General features: G+C 44.3%; 1 long non-coding RNA gene across 1 annotated transcript; it reads right to left on the reverse strand.

Annotated features, from left to right (window-relative positions):
* Nucleotides 1-2,442: 2,442 nt before the first annotated feature.
* LOC149431508 (uncharacterized) lies at nt 2,443-7,087 on the reverse strand. The gene is made up of 2 exons (XR_016309253.1): nt 6,929-7,087; nt 2,443-4,353 (listed from the first exon to the last, which is right to left on the reverse strand). It is a non-coding gene; the product is annotated as an uncharacterized LOC149431508 (long non-coding RNA).
* Between the last annotated feature and the right edge of the window lie 571 nt (nt 7,088-7,658).

Here is a 7,658-nt window from a genome sequence, read left to right on the forward strand (position 1 = left end):
CGGGAGATTTAGAAGAAAAAAAATCACACTTTAAAAGAAAAAATAATACCGTTTGAGAACAACACCGACTTTACAGAGAGAATGAAATCATTGCAGGAGGAGAGTAATAAAGTGGAGGAGGAAACGCAAAACAAAAAGATGAAGTATTATAGAGACACACAAGACTAGAAACAGAATGCAGTCTATAAATGGCCAGAAGATGGAGCTAAAGATAATGTGGGTTCAAGGACGTCCAGTTAGGAGAGAGATTGTCCTAATGATAGTACCCGCCCTCCTTCACCACAGAAAAGTAGAGGTTCACAAAACTATAATAACAAAAGGAAACCCTCAGCAGACAGAATGAGGGGAGTCATAAAGGTGAACGAACCCCTTTCTATAGGGTACCGCTGCACAATAGATTTGAACCTCTAAATGGATGGAGGCAGTCACCATCCAGACCCTACCCCCACCCTAATGCGGGGGATTTTCAGAGCAGAGAGTATGGGGGTACACCGTGGAGGGGGTCCTTACTTCAGGGGGAGGGGAGCCCCATTTTTCCAACCAGGGAGAGGAAGAGGGGGTTGGAGATCAGATCCCCAGATGTCAGCAACAGGCCCCTATATGAGAAATGGAGAAAGAGAAGGAGGGGGTGTAGAGGGGGGAAGAGGAAAAGAGAGGTTGAAGTTGGCATGTGTAACCTGAGTGATGTGGAGGTCACTGAGGACCAACTGAACGTTTTAGAATGAGGATTGAAATTCGCCCCAGATAAAACAGGATCTAATGAGAAGCAGGACGAGTGTCGGTATTTACACACCAATTTAAGGAATAAGTCGATCTTCAATCCCAAAATCATTTCTGTGTAGACACTTGGCTCTGGGCAGACATGAATAGTGAGTTCAGCTGACAACAAGTGAAGCCGGCATCTGATGATTTGATGGCATTTCATTCATTTCCTACATGTGAGTGTATTAGTGCTTCTTAATACATTTTATATTCGTACATCCTGCACCATGGGAGCCTCCTTTGTTCCCTTTAAAGGATAGGAATGTGTGACCTCCATCACCCGTAAAGGGACCGATCCTTGGCTCTGGTTTGACAGTCTATGGAAAGCTGAAAGGTGTTTGATTTCTATCACATGGCTGTGGATTGAAAAAGTGAAGAATCCGTTTTCCTATTGGATATTATAAAGCGCATTTCCATGTGCTCTGAGGTGAGAGTTCTGTGAGCACTGAGGTGGCACTGTATGTTATGGGCACTATTCTACTGGATGGTGTTTGGGGATATCAGCACATGAATTATGGAAGAATCTTTATTACAAATTGATTTTACATCTATGGACTCATTATGGACGTTATATTCAGTTATGTCACTCTATTATTTTTGTAGCTATTATTTAGCAGCGCTACATCACTTATTTATTTATAATTTATGTACAAACCTTTACAACAACATTTTCTTCTGGAGTGCTAGCCAGCATGTCCTGTAGCCAGCATATCCTGTTGTACCACCCCAGACCCCAGATGAATCCTCTCCTCATCCAGCTGTACTGGGTGAATCCCTGGGCAGGTTCCAGTGCCTGCGATGCCACTGCAGTGTGAAACAGTCCCAGGTGAAAAGCTAATCTAGTTTCCCAGCAGAGTGCAGCTTTCCCCTCACTGGCCCAAGGGTGCAAGTTTACTCACTCAGTCCTTCTCCTGTGCCGCTGGTGGGTTACTGGCTGCTACCAGGCCTTCTAGTTGGGCCGCTCCTTTCCTGTTGCATAGGTGGTCCTCTTTCTGGGGGCTGGTGAAGTCCCAAGCTTTGCTTCCTCCAAGCTCCTCTGCCTGTAGGATAGCCCTTCCCCATCTGAGCCCCCTCCCAGGCTCCTCCTCTCCAATCTCACGTCTCCATCTTCCAGCCGAACTCCCCTGCTGCTGAGCAGGCTCAGTTACTCTTAAAGGATGTCCTGACCCCTTGCCATGCCTCCTGTCGGGGATTGGCCAAGATCCTCTAAGACTACAGACCAGCCACTCCTCACCTCCACCCACTGCTTCTAGATCTTCCTCCAAAGTTATAGTGCAGGGGGAAGTTTCAAAAAGCTGGTCTTCAGAGCCTCTCAGCCCTGAGCAAAAGTTGACCTCCCTCTGACTATCACCCAGGCTGCTACTCAGCCCTACTCACTAACAATTGGAGCTAGAGCTCCCCCTAGCTGACAAGGAGGGTGCTACATTAAAAAATGTGCTGCACCAAATTGTATAATACTGCAGTACTATGCGATTTTGTAGGCTGCAAAATGTACACATTTTCTAGATGCATTAACATTTATTGTCATCTGCATGTGTCCAGCAAAGGCAGCGTATTCCTCTGCGGTGTGGAAAACACACACACAAATTTGCATTTCCTGCACTGCTATGATTCGGCCCTAAATCAGCTTTCTCTTCCTTGGATACTTTAAATAAGATGAAATGAAAGAAAAAGTAAGGCGCTTGTACAAATATTTGCTTTATTTATGTATTATATTCAAATGAAGACAACATTCCGATCTGAAGATGTTTCTGCTTCTCTTATGACAAGTAAATCAGAACTATTACATCTAAATATATGATTAGAAATGTTTCTCATTTTTCCCACTCTGGCAGACTAATCAAAGTCTCAAATGTCTTGTTTACTACAGTGCTGTGAATATACAGTGCCTTGAAAAAGTATTCATACCCCTTGAAATGTTCCACATGTCATGTTCCAACCAAAACCGTCGATGTGTTTTATTGGGATTTTCTGTGATAGACCGACACAAAGTAGCACATAATTGTGAAGTGGCAGGAAAGTGATAAATGATTTACAAAATGTTTTACAAATAAATATCTGAAAAGTATGGCATGCATTTGTATTCAGCCCCCTTTACTCTGATAGCCCTAACTAAAATCTAGTGGAACCAATCGCCTTCAGAAGCCACCTAGTTAGTAAATAGAGTTCCTCTGTGTCATGTGATCTCAGTATGTCTTGTGAAGCCCTCAGAGGTTTGTTAGAGAACATTAGAGAACAAAGAGCATCATGAAGGCCAAGGAACGCACCAGACAGGTCAGGGATAAAGTGGTAGTGAAGTGTAAAGCAGGGTTAGGTTATAAAAAGATATCTCAAGCTTTGACCATCTCATGGAGCACTGTTCAAGCTATCACCCGAAAATGGAAAGAGTACGGCACAACTGCAAACCTACCAAGACATGGCCGTCCACCTAAACTGACTGGCCAGCCAAGGAGAGCATTCATCAGAGAAGCAGCCAAGAGGCCCATGGGAACTCTGGAGGAGCTGCAGATATCCACAGCTCAGGTGGGAGAATCGGTCCACAGGACAACTATTAGTCGTGCACTCCACAAATCTGGCCTTTATGGAAGAGTGGCAAGAAGAAAGTCATTGTTGGAAGAAAGCCATAAGAAGTCCCGTTTGCAGTTTGTGAGAAGCCATGTGGGGGGACACAGCAAATATGTGGAAGAAGGGGCTCTGGTCAGAGGAGACCAAAATTCTACTTTTTGGCCTAAAAGCAAAACTAACAATATACATCACCCTGAACACACCACATGGTGGTGGCAGCATCATGTTGTGGGGATGCTTTTCTTCAGCAGGGACATGGAAGTTGGTCAGAGTTCATGGGGAGGTGGATAGAGCCAAATACAGAGCAATATTAGGAGTCTGCAAAAGACTTGAGACGGGGGCGGAGGTTTACCTTCCAGCAGGACAACGACCCGAAACATTCGGCCAGAGCTACAATGGAATGGTTCAGATCAAAGCATCTTCATGTGTTAGAATGGCCCAGTCACAGTCCAGACCTAAATCTAATGGACAATCTGTGGCCAGACCTGAAAATTGTTGTTCCCAGATGCTCTCCATCCAACCTGACAGAGCTTGAGGGATTCTGCAAAGAAGAATGGGCAGAAATGTCCCTCTCTAGATGTGCAAAGAGACATCCCCAAAAAGACTTGCAGCTGGAATTGCAGCCAAAGGGGGTCCTACAAAGTATTGACTCCGAATACAAATGTCGCCACACTTTTCACAGATTTATTCGTGTCTCCGTGTCTCCCAAGTCACTTTATGGGGAAAATGTTCATGGCTGACTGGAGTGTCACCCCTTCATGTTCAGTAGTATTGGGAACAAAACAGTTACAAAGCCCTCCCCCATCCTTTCCTGGGTGTATTAGTTGATGTTTCATTCCCCTCTTGGGTCAGGTTATTTGTATCGAAATCTTATTCTCCTTGTCATCCCGAGCAATGTCCAATTCACAGCTGTAGCAGAGGTTCTTCCGCTGGATTCGTCATGTATAAACCTTCAGTTCTGGTCGGAGGGATTCCAGCTTTTTCAGTTCCCTTTCAGCTTCATCTGACAAAGAAATGTTCCAGATCCTAGAAGAGAGGATATAAAGCAGCCATCATTAAATGGCGGACTGCGGTCCGGACACCGACCAAGTGATGCTCCTGTCCGGACCGTCAGCCCACCAGACTAAAGTGTCATATCCCCGCCGCTCAGCAGTCATTGGTTGCTGGGACCGTAGACATACCAGCAACCAATGATGTCATGTGTGCCCCCTGTGGCTCGGCATCTCTCCTGCTTTTTTTGCCCGCAGGGTACGATGTGACGTCATGCGGGCGCCTCTCCACCCTCAGCAAGGTTCTCCGCCTCTTGCAGCTCGCTACCTCTTCCGGCTCCCACTCCTTGTCTGCCCTCAAGGTAGGGTGTGTTTCTACTTCAAAAAAGAATCTCAGAGGCCCGCCGATGGGCACATTTCATGGTAAATGGCACTCTGATGGGCACACTTTGTTAAGATGCAGTAAAAGTAATTTGAATGTATTTTTTTTTTACTGAAAATATAGCTTTGAAAATCAGTTAACGTAATATAATGTAACAAAAATGTGTAACTACCATGTTTATATTCTACAGGTCGTCAGCTTTTGTAGGTTGTTTTGGGGTCCCCGCAGCAGGGAAGGAGTTAAATTATATCTATATCCAAGAGCAGAACTGTGACATATTGCAGCTTACCAGTCTGTAAGGCCCCGTTCACACTTAAACGTTTTGCAGCGCGAAATTTGAAACTCAAAAATGCTCAGGATGAAAAAAAAATCAATATTCCTCTATGGAGATGGTTCACATCTCCACTCCAAGTCGCCTGAGGCAGAACGGCTGAAGATCAAAAAAGCTTTGGAGCTACTTTGTAGCTCAGATTGGGAAGATGTGCATGTCTTTTGGTGCGTTTTTACTCCCATAGAAGAGAATAGAAACGTGTGACTGGTGCGTTTTTGCGCGCTTTCACGCGGTTTTGTGCGATTTTCTGCTCAAATGAAAAAATGTAATTAAAAATATATAAATAAACCCGAAAATGTGGCCTTGGTGCGTAGAGAGCTTCATAGAATGGGTTTCCATGGCCTAGCAACTGCATCCAAGCCTTACATCACCAAGTGCAATGCAAAGCGTCAGATGCCGTGGTGTAAAGCACGCTGCCACTGGACTCTAGAGCAGTGGAGACATGTTCTTTGGAATGACCAATCACGCTTCTCTGTCTGGCAATCCAATGGTCGTGTCTGGGTTTGGCGGTTTCCAGAAGAACAGTACTTGCCTGACTACACTGTGCCAAGTGTAAAGTTTGGTGGAGGGGGGATTATGGTGTAGGATTGTTTTTAAGGGGTTGGGCTTGGCCCCCTAGTTCCAGTGAAGGGAACTCTTAAGGAACATATTGGACAATTTCATGCTCCCAAATTTGTGGGAATAGTTTGGGGATGGCCTCTTCCTGTTCCAACATGTCTGTACACCAGTGCACAAAGCAAGGTCCACAAAGACATGGAGGAGCCATCTATTATCACAGAGTTGTTCGGCTCATTTTTAATCCTAATGATAACAGAAATCACCCGAATAGATCTGAGCAAAAGTTTCCCTCCCCTGGAATGTTCGGCCTTGGTACAGACACACAAGGGGACACACAGGTTACAATGGCAAATAAACGTTCATTTCCCACATCTGTGGCTTTTTAAATTACAATCAGTATCTGTGTATAAATAGTATAATGAGTTTGTTAGCTCTCACATGGAAGCACTGAGCGGGCTTAATACTGAGCCATGGGGATCAGAAAGAACTGTCAAAGGACCTGCGTAATAAGGTAATGGATCTTTATAAAGACGGAAAAGCATATAAAGAGATGTGGAAGGTCTTGAATATGCCAGTCAGTACTGTTCAATCACTTATTAAGGAGTGGAAAATTCAGGGAATGCCAGGCCAAGGTCAGGTAGAGCAAGTAACAGCAGCCACAACTGCCAGAATAATTATTTGGAAAACAAAAAAAAAACCCCATATAAACTTGAGTCATACAGGCTGCTGTGTAAAAAGATGGAGTGTTTTTTTTTGTAAGAAGCACAATGGGAAAATACTTGTACAAAAAAGAGCTGCATGGTCAAGTTGCCAGAAAGAAGCCTTAACTGCACCAATGCTACAAAAAACCCTGGTGAGGCGTCAAGGTGTTGTCAGGCATATTGTAACCGGGCTTTTTTGTGGCATTGGTGCAGTAAAGACTTCTTTCTGGCAACTCGACCATGCAGCTCAGTTTTTTTCATGCATTGTCTATTGTCTATGGTCACTGTTTTAAATGCACTCATTTTTTCTGTATCCTCCCCTGTATCTGTATGATGTCATTTTTTTCTGTTTCATTGTAATTTCCTGCTATCCTTCAAGACAGGCACTGAAATGAGGAAGGAAATTTTACTCTATATCACTATATATACCGAATTCTTCCACATTGTATAGTTTGCCGGAACGTCCTGCATACAAGAAAAATATTCATGATTGCAGTGTTTGGTGAGTTCAGTTATCTGATGGAAAAATGTCTGCAGTGATTGTCTCTGCTCTGTTCAGGCCAGGCATAGAGGTCTCAGGAAGATTTCAATGGAAACTCTCCCAGAATATGATTGTCTCAGTCAGTCCTGTTATACTCACTGTAATTCCTCTATCCGGCTTGTTGTCAGAGCCGCCATCAGATCCCTGAAATGAGGACCCTCCAGATTGTTCCCAGACAGGTTCAGTGTCCTCAGTGTCGAGTTATTTCTTATTCCAGTTGCCAGGTGGGGGCAGGAACTGTCTGTCAGGTGATTACCAACCAATCTGTAGAAGAAGAGAAGAATGTTACCAGAAGAAAATGAATCCCCCCCCCCCCCTAAGGAATGAATGGAACTATTCTCTACATGGATGGAACTCATTTCTCTTTATTGGAATCATTTATATTCGATCACTTTATAAATCTCCAGAAAATAGAATTTTATAAGACAAATGTTATAATGGAGTAGACCCCCACAATATTGTCCTCCATGTGTAGAGACGGTGATATCTCCATACACAGGATGAGCACAGAATACCACTGACATGACTCGTATTGTGCTATCATCTCCTTGTGTATGGAGCATGAATGGGATCAGCAGACAGTGTGAGGCCGAAATCAGCATTGCTAGTGATTGGACGGGAGGATTGTTATCTGATATTCTATTTATCTCTGCTGATCAGAGCTCTGTACTCATAGGAAGTCATGGCGCTAGGTAACAAATGTTCAGTAATGGGGAGTGTAGCAATCGTGCACACAGAGCCAGACTCAGCCCTCCATTGTTAAGAATTCTCCATGTTGTCCCATCATTCCCTCCTCCCTCTCTGTTCATCCACAGTGACATGTGGTCGG

The sequence above is a fragment of the Staurois parvus genome, unplaced genomic scaffold (assembly GCF_062004578.1).
Source record: "Staurois parvus isolate SC_StPar_1 unplaced genomic scaffold, SC_StPar_1.0 ptg002229l, whole genome shotgun sequence".
Classification (NCBI taxonomy): Eukaryota; Metazoa; Chordata; class Amphibia; order Anura; family Ranidae; genus Staurois; species Staurois parvus.